Raw genomic sequence first — 17,044 nt, 5'->3', positions numbered from 1 at the left:
TGCACCGGGAGAGTTAAGTGCTTAATAAGTGTTGGTCATTGCTGTAATCAGTAGAGAAGTTCCTCCTGGCATCGACTTCCCCTTACCAAAAACAGTAACCCTGTGGTAGCCGTTCAGATTTGCCTGAGACTGAAATCGGCCATATTTGGCAGATGCACATCAGAAGATTCTTGAAACCTAAGTAATGAGGTAGTATTTTGAGGCAAATAAACATGATTTGCTTGTTGTTCAAAAATTATGAAGTTTTTTCTGGGCTTCTGGTAAAGGGCTGAGTAAATGAAGGGTTTGTAGTTTTGAAGATTTTCTTGTTTTAAAGAAGTCATGTTTTAGGTTTCTGATACACCAAAGTTATGCTGAAAATCGCAAAGTGGAACTGATAATTCATAGTTGATTTTCACCATACTGTTCAAATGTGTGGTTTTTTTTTTTTTTTTTTTTTTTAAATAGTTGCATTAGTGAGGCATCGTTGGTATAAGCTAAGATGTTCTGGAGAGAAATATGTGGGACTTTTTCAGCTGATGCAGGGATAAAAGAAAAGATGAATCCTCTGTTTCTCAAACTTTGAAACTTAGCTTAAAAATTTTTTTTTTTGAAATGGAGTCTCACTCTGCCGCCCAGGCTGGAATGCAATGGCGCAGTCTGGGCTCACTGCAACCTCTGCCTCTCGGATTCAAGTGATTCTCCTGCCTCAGCCTCCCGAGTAGCTGGGATTACAGGCATCCGCCACCATGCCCGGGTAATTTTTTTATCTTTAGTAGAGACAGGGTTTCACTATGTTGGCCAGGCTGGTCTCGAACTCTTGACTTCGTGATCCCATCCGCCTCTGCCTCCCAAAATGCTGGGATTACAGGCGTGAGCCACCGCGCTCGGCCTTAGCTTTAAATGTTTTCTAGCAATGCTGGGGTTTCGTGAAAATCCTAATTTAGGGATGCTGATCCACAGCTGTTAATGTTCCTGACATACTGGGTCAGTGCTTTTCATTCTTTCTAACTTGGTTAATGGATGCAGTATCTGACTCTATTTAGTTTTCTGTATTTTTTTTTTTTTGACGGTTTTATTGGAAAGTCTGTTAGAGACTTTAAAAATAAATGCTTATGGTTACTTTTATAAACATTGAGATCTTGAGATCTTGCAACTAGGATAATACTTGGTTATATAATCTATTGCAACATCCCTGATGGTGGTACATACATTAACAACACTGAAAGATTCTCATAAAGGCCTTTTGGTCTTTTATGTAAGTGCCCAAGGGAAACTAAAGTCATTTGGTTGCTTGGTATTTTTGGTGTGTACAGAAGATTAAAAGATGAATTAAACTAGACTCTGAAGTGGTAAATGTTTCCTGGCTGCATCCAGTAAAGAAAACAGCACAAACACCCCAAAGTTGTGGACCCAGCTGTCTTTTTTCTCCACTCTCTAAGGTGGGATTGCTGTTCCTAGATACTTGCCAAATATGTCTGCAAATTATAGAGTGAATACATTCCTCTCTCTAGAGAGGCAATTACTGTTTGAATAAGAGGTGTATGTATGTGTGGGATAAGGTTTTGGGAGAATTGATGTAACGATTTCATCATCACTCACTGGTAAGAAGGCTTTGCCAGGCTGAACAAAGCTTCAACAAGGAGAACTTGATACTTGGTGGAGAATTTATGAGGGCTTGTGTGGCACAATTACTTTGCTGCTGGAAAAAGTTATTTGTACTGAGTTTTCTATTTGTTACAAATTTTAAGAATTGAGATTTTGCCCTCTGTGTTGCCCTGTATTAACGACCTCTGCCTACCAGTTTTGTCTTTTTGCCTTGTCTTAATTTTTGTAACAAAATTCAGATGTCTTTTGAGAGTCATAACATGTATCTTGTGCAATTTTAGCTTTAGGTATTTTCATATATAACTTTAAGAATATGTTACACATTATTTTCTGTGAATCTATAAGTTAAATTTAAAAAAACATTTTCTGATGTGGCTACAGAGGGGGAAATTCCCAGTAGCCAGGAAATTGATACTTTTTACTTTTCATTCTTTTCATTCTGTGGCATTTTTAAAACAAAGGGTTCAGGTGTCTTCATTCTGATATGAGTAGGATGTACTTTGCTTACCAGAATGTTTGAAAAACATTGATAATCCAAGGAAATCAATTCTAGCATGTGACTACATTCTGTCTGAGTGCCATGTGGTGGTTTAGTGGTTAAGAGCATAAACTTGGAGTCCATAAGATGAGGATTTTTTTTTAACTTCATGTATAACATGCAGTGAAGTGTGAGAAGTGTTAAGCATGAGCTCATGTATGTAAGCTCTCAGATTAAGAAATAAACATTTTCAGTACTGCAGAAGGTTCCTGTGCCCATGTCTTGTCCATTTTCCCACCCTCTCACCCTGAAGGAACTGTTATTCTTTCTTACATCATCATAGATATGACTTCTATCATCATAGATGGGTTTTACCTGTCAAACTTAATGTAAGTGGAGTCAGTCATGCAGTGTGGCATGTAGTCTTTTGTGAAATAGACTTGAATTCTATTTTTACCACTTCCTGTGTGACTACGGACAATAGTCATAATAGTTATTTAATCTGAGTCTCAGTGACGTATGGAAATGTCTAAAGTTAAAATTACACAAACTATTTCAGGATAAATTTTCTCAGTTGTAAAATGGGGAAGATAAAGCCCTATGTCAGATTTACTGGGGAAAGTAATATAAAGCTACCCCTAAAATACCTAGCATTGTGCCTGACTACAGTTTCCTCTTCCACTTTTTATTTCTTTAACAGGGTGATAACTAAAGCAACTAGATCTTTTGTGTTTAAATGAGCTATTTCATTAGCAGTTCTGTAGGTCTTTTATTGAAAGAAGACAAATCTTTATGTAATACTTTGTTGATATAGCTTTAGCTTTAAGATGTATTATTTGTTAGTTGATTGCCTATTTTTGACATTTCCTCTCTAAAGACAGTCATTGAAATGTCCCATCAGAGCTCTTTGTCCACCTGTGTGACATGAGCTAGGATGCAGTGATGAGAACTGGTCTATGGTTGATGATGGAGCTTGTGGAAGAGTTTAGTTTGGGTAAGAGTCATCGACAAGTGCCCAAGATGCTCCCAACATCTGCTTTGTTTAGTGAAATAATTATTTCAGAGGTGAAAGCACAGGGCCAATTATTTTAATTGCTTGCTTCAGACAAGCCACTTAAAACATTTTCAACTCTTGTAATCTTACCGTGTAAGTGGTATTACATAATTCCATGGCCTCATGTCTCCTTGTTGGGTACTTTTCATTTTTGGACCCATTCTTCAAATGTAAGTTGGGTAGTACTTGGCATTCTTTCTAAATGACTTGCATTAGATGTTTATTTAGCAAAAATATTGAGGATACAGTAAAGGAAAATAATTCCACCCTCTCTCACCACTATAACTACAGTTAACTTGATGTGGGTCCTTCTAAGTGCTTGTTTCTTCTTTTGTGCACTTCTAGAATGACCTTGGGAAAAACATACTTCCAATACTTTTACGGAAATTTAAAATGGAATATGGGCCTGCTTAGAGATCTCTAGCAGAGAAGGCAAGAGTCTTGGCAGGCCTCAGTTCAAATCTGTCCACACTGTGGTCCCTACTTGTGGTTGTACCTTTGTTAGTGCTGAGTAGACAGTCCCCCGAGGCTCCATCAGAGGGTCCCCTGGTATCCAGATTACAGTAGCCAAGATGGAAAACCTGCCCTGGAATACTTCTCCCTTAAGACCTCAAGATGTTTGGTGAAGTGGGCAGTTTGTTCTCCAACCAAACATGCACTGATTGAGCACTTGGTGTATGCCTAGCACTGTGCTTGGCCTGTGCATGTTCATAGATGGGTCAGGCATGATTGCTGCCCTCAGTGGTCAGTGTGGTGGAGACAGCCAGGAACTGGTAAGATTGCCTTGGTAGAGGTGTAAGCAAATTACATGTTGGAGGCAGCCAAGAAAGGCTTCTTAAGGAAGTGGCCTTTGGGCTTGGTCTTGAAGGATGCGAATAACATTTCAGGGGCAGAGAAAGGAAGGTAGAAGTGCTCAAGGGATTGTAGGCTGAGAAAACAGGACACAATGGAAAGGCTCATAGAGGTCTTTTGGGGAAACAGCAGGTGATCCCTTGGGTTTGGAGTGCATGGTGCTTAGAAAGGTGTAATAGGCCATGATGCAACCTCGGGAATCGTGCAGAGATGGGGCAGTTAATAGTTATGGAGGTAGTGAGGAATCAGTGAAAGTTCTTGTGGTCAGGTGGGAGAGAGAGATGGTGTGCTGACTGTGCTGACAAGTTATGGCTGGGCTTGCATTGAGGAAGATGGGCCTGAGCGTGAATGAGGCCAGCCTGACCTGGGGCAGGTCATTGCAGTCCCTCTGTTCTCTGCTTCCCATTTGCCCCCTGCCAGTCTCTCAGAAAGAAGCTGGAGGGATCCTTTAAAAACTGAATGACTTGAGGTTACTTCTCTACTCAGAATCCTCCAGTAGCTCCCTGTCTTCTTCAGATAAAAGCCAGAGTTCAGATGTCACCTACCAGGGTTGGTGATCTGCCCTTCTCTCCTATCCTCTCCTACCTCGCTTCTACCGCTCATTTCACTCCAGGCACAAGGCCCCCAGCTTTCCTGCCTCTGGCCTTTGTGGTGACTGCTCCCCCGTGCCTGGAACTATCCCTCACCTCTTCTCTGAGAAGAGAGGCTTTCTCTGATCACCCTGCATAAAGCAGCCTTTCCTTATCCCCTGTGCAGTGCTTCATATTTCACCTAAGTGTTTATCAATCTTACAGCAATCAACTCTGACTTGATTCTTTGCTGCCTGTTTTCAATACTGCTTGGTTTAAGTAGGCGTTTGATATTTGAGTTAGGCCACTTCATTAAAATTAGTCTTAGTAGAGAGGAAACTGAGGGCTCAAACCAGGGCAGGATGGTACAAGATTGAAATGTGTGTGTGTTTTATTTGGAAGAGGTGGGAGAGAGAAAAAGACTCATGGTGGGTGTAAAGGAATTTGGAAACCAATTAAGGGAGGTTAGGAGAAGGGCCATCACACAGGTACATTGGGGCATTTTTTAGCATATGGGATATGGGAGTCTGTGGTGATGTCTAGGGGACAAGAATACGGGGTAAGGGAAAACCTAGCAGTAGACTTGGGCTCAGAACTGCGGAGAGAGTCCATTTTGTGGGATGGGGCCAAGGAGCAAAGGCTGCCAAGATGCAGGAGAACCCTGGGGTTCCTGAGGTTGGGGTGGAGTAGACATGGTGGCCAGCAGTATTGGGTACCCTAGAAAGTCAGGAGGGTGCAAGGACTGTGAAGATTCTAGAAGGTGAGGGGGATTGGGAGGGTCAAGGCAGGACAAATGGGCATGACAAGGAGCATGTGCCCGGAGCCATTGGAGAGGGGAGAGGCTCAAGATGGGGGAAACAGTGGAGATTGCTATTGGTGCAAGACCCCAGAAGCAGCAAGAGCTGTCACAGGGAGTGGAGATCTGGGAGTTGGGGGGTTGTGGGGACTGGCTGATGTGGATGGAGAACTTGAAAGTAGGTTTTGGTCCCAGAGCTGACATCAAATGTCTTTGTAACTATGGCAACCTACTTAGCTTCTGTTTCCCACCTCCCTGCAAAATAGCGTGAAACCTGCACAGCCAACTTCACATGTTTATTATTGGAATCCATTGAATTCATGAATATGAAAGTGTTAATACTCTGGGAAGATACTTCTATGGACCATAAACTTGCTGCAGTTTATTTGTGCTTCAGAATCCCGCCCCCCCGCCCACACACACAGAATTTCCCTCTTGTTGCCCAGGCTGGAGTGCAATGGCATGACCTTGGCTCACCGCAGCCTCGGCTTCCCGGTTTCAAGCAATTCTCCTGCCTCAGCCTCCTGAGTAGCTGGGATCACAGGCATGCGCCACCACGCCTGGCTAATTTTGTATTTCTCCATGTTGGTCAGGGTGGTCTCAAATCCCCAAACTCAGGTGATCCGCCTGCCTGGGCCTCCCAAAGTGCCTGGTAGAAATTTTTAAAATTATTTTCTTTGAGAAGCACTTAACATCCAACTGGTTCTCCAAAGTACTTCTTTTTTTGAGTCTTGATCAGGAAATAACACAATTGTGGGGAGTTTTATGTGCACATGTGTGTTTTTAACCCTTCAGGTCTGGCTCTAGATTGTTCACTGGTAAGCCGGATGATATTTTCAGATTCAAATATATTTGTCTAATAATGAAAGGGTCAAAGTGTTACAAATGCTATCCTTTCTAAGCAGTCAACATTTGGAACTAGTGAGATGTGTTTTTATTTTATGGTTGTATTTGAAGCTTGTTTATAAAGAACTTAATGCAACTTTATTCTTGAGATGCAGCCATTATATTTTTCTTCTCTTCCTTTACCACATAAGGAATTATTTTCTTCAAATGAACTTAAAATATCTCTCATGAATACTCCTATTTTTAACTGAATGTTTCTTTTTTAAAAAAACTTTTATTCCTCAAAGTTCTGATGGATCATCTTTTTTTAACTCTTTATAATGGAAATTTTGAAATCACTGCAGATACAGAGCATATCATGAAGCTTCAGGTAGCCACCAGCAGCTTCAGGGTGATGATTCTCTATTTTCATCCCTACCCCACTCACGACTAGGGGCCCATGGGCACCATCCAGAGAGAGAGGAAGATCACACTGGACCGCAGAGGGGGCAGCCCTCAATTTAGAGATAGTGGAGGCTTGGGGGAGAGGGTTGGACGCCCCCAGGGAGAGTGAGACGCAGACCAGGGGAGATTTGGAAGCCCGAGGCACTGGGATTGCTGTGGTCCCTGGTCCCTCCACATACCTGATCACCTATGCAGAGACTCGCTGAAAACTGAGGTGAAACTTAAGTTTTACTCGCGTAAAACTTAAATTGCTTGGTAAAAGAGGCCCAGTTTCTAAGCAGTTCAGTAGGGTGCCCACATATCGAGCAAGCATATTCTCTTTTACTGTGGCCACAAAAACTTTTCTTGGAAGGTGGCCAGAGAAAGCTATGTTACTATTGCACTTCTTTAAATACGGAAACAAGTCTTGGTTGAAGGCCTCAGTGATGCCTCCTCTTTTATAGAACACTTGGATAAAAGGCCAAAGTGTTACTTTTTTGAGGATATGTATTTTAAAATGTATATGGTTTATTTTGATATTTAAAAAGAAACAACTTGAAAACAACAGTCCTGAAACACTCATCAGTAATGTGTTGGGATTTAATGTGCCTTTGAGAAAGGGAGAAGAGGCGGGACAGGAATCCGAGATGGAGCAGGGAGCTGGTTTGCTTGTTTGCCACCTTGCTCTGAAGTTGCCACCCAGGGCCACATGTCACTAGAAGTGTTGTCCTCTGGGAGGAGGATGATCTCTGACTGTGGAGAAGAGGCAGCATCCCAGAGGGAGCCCAATTTAACTGGATGCTCAGTGTGAGAGGAGGGGCGCTGGCACTTAGTGGCTGGGTGCTGTGGGCGGGGCCTGCCAGCCCTTGGCTGTCATTTGCCACTTGAGGGACAGGCTGCTTAGTTCCAGCCTCCTGGCTCACCTGGAACCATTTCTCCTGGGAAGCATCGAAGCTGAGAGTGGATTCCAGGCAATGAGGGCTTGGTATTCCTTTTGGGGGATCCTGAGTGCCAGGAGGAGAGGATGAAATCCATGGACTTGGGGAATCGAGGCTGTCCTCATGGAGGAGGAGACAGGATTTGAACCTGGGCCTTCAAGGATGGGGGTAAGGATGGACAGAAACAAGATAAGGGACGTCTTAAGCCAGGAGAAGCCAGGCTGAGCAGAGGTATGGGTGGGGAGGACAGTAGTTGTTTTTAAGGGGTGCTGGTGGTCATGAAAGTTTGTCGAGTACCTGTTGGAAGTGAGGTAGATCAGTGGTCCCCAACCTTTTTAGCACTGGGGACCAGTTTTGTGAAAGATCGTTTTCCACGGACTTCAGGGTGGGAGGACATGCGAGATGGTTTCGGGATGAAACTGTCTCACCTTAGATCATCAGGCATCAGATTCTAGTAAGGAGCATGCAACCTAGATCCTTGCATGCGAAGATAACAATAGAGTTTGCCCTCCTATGAGAATCTAATATCAAGCTGATCTGACAGGAGGCAGAGCTCAGGTGGTAAAGCTTGCAGGCCTGCCCACCACTGCTCACCACCAGCTGTGCGGCCCATTCCTAACAGACCATGCACCACTAGGGGTCCATGACTCGGGGTTTGGGCACCCCTGCCATAGATGATTCTTTATGCCAGGGAAAATAGTGGATTGAATTTGATTGCCTGAGTGCTTAATATTAAAGTGCTTATTTTAACATTTAAAATTTCCATTTCTCTCTGTGTGGCCTGTTATCACAGCAATGGAACTAAGTGGTGGGGAGTGGTGTACTTTGGAAAGTCGATCTTATGAGTTTGAGAGGTGTCATCTTTAAATTTTATAAATTGGTCATTGGTTGAATTCTTGTGCATTTTACTATGTAAAATGACAGTAATCACTTTTTCATACCTACGTGAAAATAGTTTCCTTTTCTGCATATGTGTCTGTAGACATGTGGAGCCCACATAACAGATAACAGATCTCCCCTCCCTTCCCCATCTCTGTACACCAAGACTGCCAAGACAGGGCTGATGGCCTACTTATTTCCAGAAGCACTTGTGCAAGGTCACTTTGATAACTTAGTTTATGTAATGGGATTCTGTTTCTAGTCCAGTAAATGTAATTTATGCTTGTGCATTTCTATTAATTTTTAATTGCCTTTTTTCTCACCTCCCCCATCCCTGAGGCCTATGTTTGTTTATAGATTTATTTAATTGTATGTGTTTCCTGGGCCATGTTTTTAGGTGATGTACTGCCTTGAGATGACACCACGTAATTCTGTCTTGAGTGAGGCCTAGAGGGGAAATCTTGGGAATTGATAGATGCTTAGGATACTTATGCTAGAGCAGTGTTTAAAATGTTTGATCAAAATGGTCAAAGAATACAAAATGTCCTTAGGTTAGGTCCTGGTTCCTTTACTGTCCCTCCCCTTCTTGTTCTCAAATTGTGTGTTGAGTGGTAGGCACTAGAGATGCAGTAGTGCATATGGCCCATTCTGCCCAGAAGTCCTTGGTGTGTCAGACCTGTTAATCACACCATGTGCTAAGTCAGATAAATGTGGGCGAGGTGGTGTTGACAGCAAGGGGGAAGTAATAAAAGCAGCCCAACCTGGGTGGTGGCAGTGGGGTGGGAGGAAGAGGTGATGCTTTGGCTCTTTTTTTGTTTGTTTGTTTTGAGTCACACTCTATCGCCCGGGCTGGGCTGGAGTGCAGTGGTACGATCTCACTGCAGCCTCTGCCTCCCGGGTTCAAGCGCCTCAGCCTTCCTGGTAACTGGGATTACAGGCATGAGCCACCACACCCGGCTAATCTGGGGCCATCCACTCTTTTGTTTTTATGTTGATAGCCCAGAATGGAACCTACAGACTGTGAGAAAAAGACTTTGTTACTAATGATAATTTTGACTGCTGGACTCCCCAGTCCCCTGGGACACATGGTAGAAATCCTGGTTCTCCTCCCCAGGGCAGCCTTGGGCAAGGCTCTGTCTCCCTGTGCCTTGGTCTCCTCTGCTGTAAAAGAGGTATTAGAGTGGATGGTCTATAAGGCCCTGGGAAAGAAATTCTTGGAGCTTCTTTCTGGTAATGAAATTGGGTCGCAATCTGTGTATGAATTCGTGTGCATGTTGTTGAAAAAACAAGTAAAAGAATGAGGTAAGCCAGGCGTGGTGGCACACTTGTAGTCCCAGCTACGAGCTGGTGGCTGAGGTAAGAGGATCACTTGAGCCCAGGAATTCAAGACCAGACGGGGCAACACAGAATACAGGCAGACCCTTTACCCCCCCCCCACACCCCCACTCCCCACACACACCGAGAGTGAGACGGTACAGTTGGTGGATAACGCTGGTTCTTTGATCCCTTTTCTGCCACAGGCTCTTCCTCTCAGAGCCGGGAGAGCTGGGGTTTGGGGCAGCCCTGTGCCACTGTCCCAACCCTGTGGCAGGTTGTAAAGCTGAGCTGGTTTCCCTTCACTTCAGGCTGTGATGCTGGAGGGAAGGAAAGGCAGATTTTCTCCACCTGTAGCCAGCTCTGACAGGTGTTTTAAGATGAGGCTAGTTTAAGCCCCAGCAGTCTCTCATCCTTTCATACAAATAACTAATTAAAACTAACTCATCACAAAACATATCTGCAGGGGATTCTGCCTATGGTGCGGAAGTATTACCAGACCAGGGCCCCTGGATATGTTAACCCATTGAGTGGTTCCCAAGCGGCCATTTTGTTTACATTATTACTTTCTCTTATCAATTTGGGGGGAAAAAAAATTCGATTTCCTGTGGCTTTCCTTGGAATGGCTTACATTTTCCTGGGTGGGTATCTACAAATGCAATAATTTTGGTACCTTAATTTTTTAAAAGTACAACTTTATTCGGGGATTCTCAATCCTCCTCGAGCAACAGTGTTGTGTGGTAGAAAGTATAAGAGCTTAGACCCAAGGTTGGGGCCAAAGTCCAAACGCTGGCTCCACCGGGATTAGCTCTGTAACCTCAAATTAATTGCCTCACATTTTTTAGCTTGTTGTGAAGATTAAATGAGATGAGAACATCCCAGCGTTAAAAATGGGCAAAGGGCATGGGGGAGTAGGAAGACCAGGAAGAAAGCGTATGAAAAGATGGCATCAATTAAAACAGGGAGATGTTCTTTTTTGGTAAAGATTAAAAAGGAGGACGGTGGCCGGATGCCGTGGCTCAGACCTGTAATCCCAGCACTTTGGGAGGCTGAGGTGGGCGGATCACTTGAGGTCAGGAGTTCGAGACCAGCCTGGCTAATATAGTGAAACCCCGTCTCGACTAAATAATACCAAAATTAGCTAGGCATGGTGGTGGGCGCCTGCAGTCCCAGCTACTTGGGAGGCTGAGGTAGGAGAATCGCTTGAACCTGGGAGGCAGAGGTTGCAGTGAGCTGAGATCGTACCACTGACTGCAGCGTGGACAAGAAAGCGAGACTCCATCTAAAAAAATAAACAAATGAATAAAAGAGGAGTATAGTATTCACTGTCAGCGTGGATGACTCCGTGCTCTTGGGTATACAATGAGAGGATAAATCAGTCTGACCTTTTTGGTGGGAGGTTAAGGGTGAGAGTGAGGGGGGGATAGCTTGATTCTCTGCTAACTGACTTTAAAAGGTTGGGTTCCCTTCGTAATGTTTCCTCCGGAAATAACCAGATGATGTGCCTAGGAGGGTGTTTATGTATTTTCAGTTACAGGAAAAATCAGAAACAACTCATAATCTCATTGATTAGCAATTGGTAAAGCAGTTGGGTTGGGTGGCTCATGCCTGTAATCCCAGCACTTTGGGAGGCCGAGGCAGGTGGCTCGTTTGAGGCCAGGAGTTTGAGACCAGCCTGGGTGATATGGCGAAACGCCATCTCCACAAAAAATACCAAAATTAGCCAGGTGTGGTGGCATGCGTGTAGTCCCAGCTACTCAGGAGGCTGAAGTGAGCTGTCGGGGATCGATTGAGCCCAGGAAGTTGAGGCTGCAGTGAGCTGTGATTGCGCCACTGCACTTCAGCCTGGGTGACAGAGTAAGACCCTGTCCCTCGCTCCCCCCAAAATTTGATAAGACAAATCACATATACCTGTATTCTGTCAGAGGTGAGTTAGAGATCTGATGACAGAAGACAAACCACTCTTCCCCCTGTGAACTGAATCTGCTTTAGAGAAATTAAGTCTTTGGGACTACAAAGCCAACTAAAGTTGTAATCATGGGCATCCAACTTGGAGTTCTTCATTTTTTCCCTTATTTCATGTTCCTATGTGATGTGGTCAGTTTTCTGTTTTAAGTAGATGGGATATGAAAGAAAGCACATTCCTCCGGTCCATCCAGCAGCAACATTTGTCCACTTAGCCGCAGCTGCACATGTCCTCTTCCTAGCAGCCCTGGGCCCCACCAGCTCCTACCTGCCCTTCCAGTGTGGCCTCAGAACCTGTCTGTCCATGAACTGGCTGTGTCCATCTCTGCCTGGAGACACTCTGTGCCCCTACCCCATCTCTTGCCTGCCCTGCTTCTCCCTGCATTTTCTGAAATTTGCCCTATTAGAAGCCCCACTCAGGTCCTGCCTTGTCCCCTGCTGTTGACTAAAGGGCTGTCACGTATTACCTCTGCCAATTCAGTGTACAGGACACATGTTTTATACCCCCTTTTCCACAGACTTAAATAAAAATGTTGTTAGAGATGACTCTGGGTTGGTGATGTAGAGATCTATAACTTATGCCAGTTTTTAAGTATTGCCTTTATGCTCCAAATTCACCCTCAGTTGCCTGATCTCTGAAAATGGGTCTGGGCCCTTTAAATGTCTTTTCTTTGCCTTTTGTAAGTAGAGGGCTCTGAAGGGGACCTTGTAGGAGGAAGGGATTTTTCTTCCTGATTTCATGTGTACGCACGCGCGTGCTTTTCCTGCACTCCTATATTCCTGCAGGGTACACCTTTCTCCAGCATCCGCTGCTCTGTTTTCTACAGCTTTGGCATCAGTGGTGGGACCAGGAGCCTAAGACTGGGTGGACCTCATCCAGCCCAGATCATTGCTCCCTACAGCCTCTCAGCCCCCATGTATGTACCTCAAGCCCTCTCTGGTGCTGGCCGTCTGGTGAGCTAGTCACCTGATCTTTGTCCTGAGCACAACCCTAAGCTGCTCTGGCCTAGCATATGCATTGATGTGGCAAGCTCCTACAGAGGGAGGCCTCTTCACTCCGGGTCCAGCAGCACCCGATGACTCCCTGTGTGTGCCCCTCCTTCCTTCTGCCTGCTTGACTGTCTATATACCCAGCCTTGCTTGCCTGCACCCTAGAAGGTTGCTCCTGCTGCTTGGTGACTGTGGGTGATCTCTGGCCTAGGTACCCAGGAATTTTTCTGCCATCTTTACTTTCTTCAACAAACTCAGAAAAACCCCCTGCCCTACCTAATTTTGGGGGATATTTTTCATCTGTTTCAGGGCATCCTTTAGATTGTTATTCCATCTTTATAGTTACTCAGGTATCATATTTGTTGTATTAAACTTCCCTTGCTTAGATTACCGCCTGGTTTCTACCTGCTAGTTGAACCCAGACTGAAAAACATTCTGTGCAGCTCACCTAAGCAGGCAGAAGGATGAATCAGAGAGAAGTCTTTAGAAATTTCTCCGAGGGCTCACTGAGAGCCTGCCAGAATACGCTTGCTTGTACACAGGTCCTAGAGGTTGGAGTGGAAGCATTTACCAAGCCATGTACAAGCTCTTACCAAGGGCTTCCAAAATGCATTAAGCTCCCCGGGAAGGGACTGCTTGCATTCCAGCATTTTTGTTTTCTTTCTTTCTTTTTTTTTTTTTTTTTTTTGATGGAGTCTTGCTCTGTTGCCCAGGCTGGAGTGCAGTGGGGTAATCTCGGCTCACTGCAAGCTCCACCTCCTGGGTTCACACCATTCCCCTGCCTCGGCCTCCCAAGTAGCTGGGACTACAGGTGCCCACCACCGCACCCGGCTAATTTTTTGTATTTTTACTAGAGATGGGGTTTCACCGTGTTAACCAGGATGGTCTCAATCTCCTGACCTTGTGATCCGCCCGCCTCGGCCTCCCAAAGTGCTGAGATTACAGGCGTGAGCCACCGCGCCTGGCCCCAGCATTTCTTTTCTAAAATGACTCAGCTGGGGCAACATGAGGAGACCTCATCTCTACAAAAAAAATTTAAAAATTAGTGGGGTGTGGTGGTGCATCCCGGCTACTCGAGAGGCTGAGATGGAAGGATTACTTAGGCCTGGGAGGTTGAGGCTGCAGTGAGCCGTGATTGGGCAACTATAGTCTAGCCTGGGCGACAGCGGAGACCCCGTCTCAAAAACAAAAAATGATTGTTCCACCTTAGGTAAGTAGATGCCCCCAGGTTGCAAATCTGTACTAAGGATCTTCCTCTAGATATGCTTACCATGACTGTCACGGCCTTGTAGGTAACAATTGCTGGAGGTCCATCCCTCTCCAGAAAGGAGGTAGAGATGCCCCATTTTGGAATAGGGTGCAGGAGGGATAACGGGTCTGCTGCGGAGGAAGATGGCACCCTCACCTGGAAGCCCTGCTGAATCCCACACACCTGCACTGCTGCACACCCATGTGTCTGCTGCCTTTGGTGGTCTGGGGCTGACTGTGGGAAATGAGGGGGCAGCTGTACTTCTCACCCCAGTTCACCTCTTCAGATCTTGTCCCCACCCTCACGTCTAATAGAGTCAGCACTGCTGAAATTCTTGTCTCCCCTAAGTCTAGCAAGTTATTTAAATTTTTCTGTTACCCTTTAGTTCTTAATAAGTGAGAGTTTTCTATAAATATGTCTGTAATTCAGCACATGTGGTTTTTCCATTGTCATCTCTTAGGAGAAAGGGTGTATATATATTTAATTAATCTGGTTTCTACTGAAGACTGTGTTCAGTAAACTTGGCCGGATGACCAAAGTATCTGTTCCTTTAGCAAATGCTGGGTGAGTCTCAGGTACTATGTGCTGGAGTGTAATGGTGGTGCAGTGTGAAGACCTTAATTGTGGAGGGTGCCCAGGTAGAGGCATCCTGACCAGGAGCAGACTGCCTGACTCCTGGGCAGTGAGGCTGGTGTTTAGGCTGGGGCATACCCTTGGGCAGGAAATCTCTTAGAAGAGAGAGAGAAGTGATAAAGCCCTGAGTTCAACCTCTGGGAATGGAGAAGAAAGGAGTTCTAGAAAACAGACACGGAGCTAGAGTTAGGTTCTCAGGGAGCAGTAGCATATTGGTGGTGGTCTGGGGGAACTGGGGGAACAGCATGAGCAGGAAGGGTGTGTGCAGGGGACTGAAGACTTGGGAAATAGGACGTATTTGGGAGCATAGTGGGAAATGAGGCTGTAGGCTATTGCAGGCTCTGTGGAATAGAGGAAAGATGAGGAGGGAGCTACCAGTGGCGTTATAGAAGTAGGAACCCAGGACCTGGCTCCTGGCTGAATGTGCAGAGCAGGAAGCAACTCAAGGTAATGTGGGGTTTTCACCAGGTGCCTGGGAACTTGATCCATCGCACAGAGGGGCCTGAGGAAGAGGGACTCCATAAGGCATGTGGAAGCTAATATCTGGAGTTAGATGGTTGACCCGTGAACCCTCCTTTTGGAGGTGATGCTCATGGCATTGGATGGATGAGTTTGTAGAGAGAAGACTTACTAAAGAGGCAGTGAAGGACGGAACTTTGAGAAATGTGCTTCATTTAGGGTTTGATGGAGAAGGCAGACCCTGAAGAGCTATTGGAGGTTGTATCATCCCATTTTACAAAGGAGAAAAGTGAGGCTTAGAGAGGTTGGGTAACTTGCCTAAGGTCACACAACCAGTAGGTAGCATAACCAGAATTTAATTCTGGTCCTCTCATTCCAGATGCCAAACTGGTTTTCCAATCTGAAAATGGATCTGGGACATCTCCATCCTCAAACATCTGCTACCCTTATTTTTAAATCACATAATCTGAGGACCTAAAACCATTTTCAGTTTTACTAAAGGCAGGGCAGGATTGCCTCTGGGAGGGTTAATTCCCTTCTCCTTTTTCCCCAAAAGTTCTGTATGTGTTTATTTGAAGAATACATCTGGTGGCTAATTTGATTTGAAATGATGAATATCATTTGAGTAAATCGGCCACACCGGGCTTTTGGGGGGTTGTAATCAGTGGGGACCAGAATGTGTCCTGCCAGATGCTTTGATGTATAATGTCGCCTGTGGGACTGTGTAGGTGAGTAGATTCATTATAAATATGCTTCCCTTTTAATTTTGAACATGAAGGCTAAAAGTAATGGCTGGGAATCAAATTGCTTAAATCTAGCTGACAGTTGTTCCGTTAGTTAGACTGGAGAGCGGAGGCAAACCATCCTCTTAGCTTAGTGCCAGCCTCTTGGTGAGGGAGTCGTGGAGTTCTGAGGCTTCCTTGCCCCGGCGAGAACCCCGGCCAGGCCTCTTTCTCCAATCAAGGAACAAGCTCTAGCTGTGGCCCAGCTCTTCTGGTCCCACTGAGCTGTTCCACTCACACCCTTATCACCCTACCATCTGCCAGCAGTGCTAGGAGCTGTTCTCTCCCCTAGAGCCACTCAGCTGCAAACTGTCTCTGTCTCTGTTTTTCCAAGCAAAACCTGGAAAGGGCTGGCAAGGACCAGGCAACAGATGGGATAGCCAGAGAGGTGAGGACTTAGGTAGACCACTCTTGCCAGACTCCCAGATGTGGCGGGGGAGGGCAAAGGGCAGAACGAACATGCTCCTCTGGCCTCACGATATGACAGGGGGCTTGGGCTCTTTCCCTCTGAGGATTCGTGTGTCCCGTTTGAGCAGGAAAGTGAGCAGGAACCAGGATGCCCCCTAGACACGGAGGCTGCTAGCTCTGACACTGCTGGGGTGTAGTCAGAAGCGTGGATTTCCAGCCCCTTTCTCTCAGCCTGAGTGGGTGGGGGTGACTGGTCATTTTATTTCATGGTTACAAGGAGGCCTTGCTTTTCTTTCATCCTTAATCTTGGTAGTAGGAGAAAGTGCAGGGCAGTCTTGGCACAGGTCTTGGGTCTGGCTTGGACGTATTGCTCGTTCTAGCCCTGGCTAGTTACTGTCGGGCATCTCTTTAGCTTGCCTGAGCCCATTGGTGGGGGAGTCAGACCCTGCCTGAGTTCTGGGAGAGAGTCCTCATGGCTGTTGGTGGTCACATTCAAATGTTTTCTGGCCAGCAACTTTGCTTCAGTGCTACAGGGCTCTCAGAATTGAAGGGAACCTTTTTAGGGTTATTGGGTTCTGCGATTCCCAGTCTAGTGTCTATGAATGAAACATTGGAATTGTTTCAGTATTTGAGCCCTAAGGAAAATAGCCTGTGTGAGCTAAGTAGGTATTGAAGACCTTTGCTTTGGTCAGAGTTAAACTAACTGAAGGTCATCTCATGTGGATGGGTGGGAGGGAGGCCTGGGGGAGGAGGGATCATAGCTTCTGATTTTTATTATTATTTTTATTTTAAGAGATAGGGTCTCACTCTATCACTCAACCT

The 17,044-nt window shown here is 45.5% G+C and overlaps 1 protein-coding gene across 4 annotated transcripts in view; it reads left to right on the top strand.

Annotated features, from left to right (window-relative positions):
* The window catches only part of B3GNT2 (UDP-GlcNAc:betaGal beta-1,3-N-acetylglucosaminyltransferase 2), a 37,738-nt gene that overhangs the window by 12,389 nt on the left and 8,305 nt on the right, over positions 1-17,044 (top strand). Inside the window, exon 1 of one of the 4 annotated variants that reach the window (XM_065527550.1) lies at positions 7,474-7,711. The exons of the other annotated variants lie outside the window; for them this stretch is intronic. The gene's annotated coding sequence lies outside the window, so the exon portion shown is untranslated. Of the gene's footprint in view, positions 1-7,473; positions 7,712-17,044 lie in introns of those variants that run through there. 4 annotated transcript variants of the gene reach the window in all.

This window comes from Macaca fascicularis, chromosome 13 (assembly GCF_037993035.2).
Source record: "Macaca fascicularis isolate 582-1 chromosome 13, T2T-MFA8v1.1".
Classification (NCBI taxonomy): Eukaryota; Metazoa; Chordata; class Mammalia; order Primates; family Cercopithecidae; genus Macaca; species Macaca fascicularis.
This window is presented reverse-complemented; position numbering and strand designations above follow the sequence as displayed.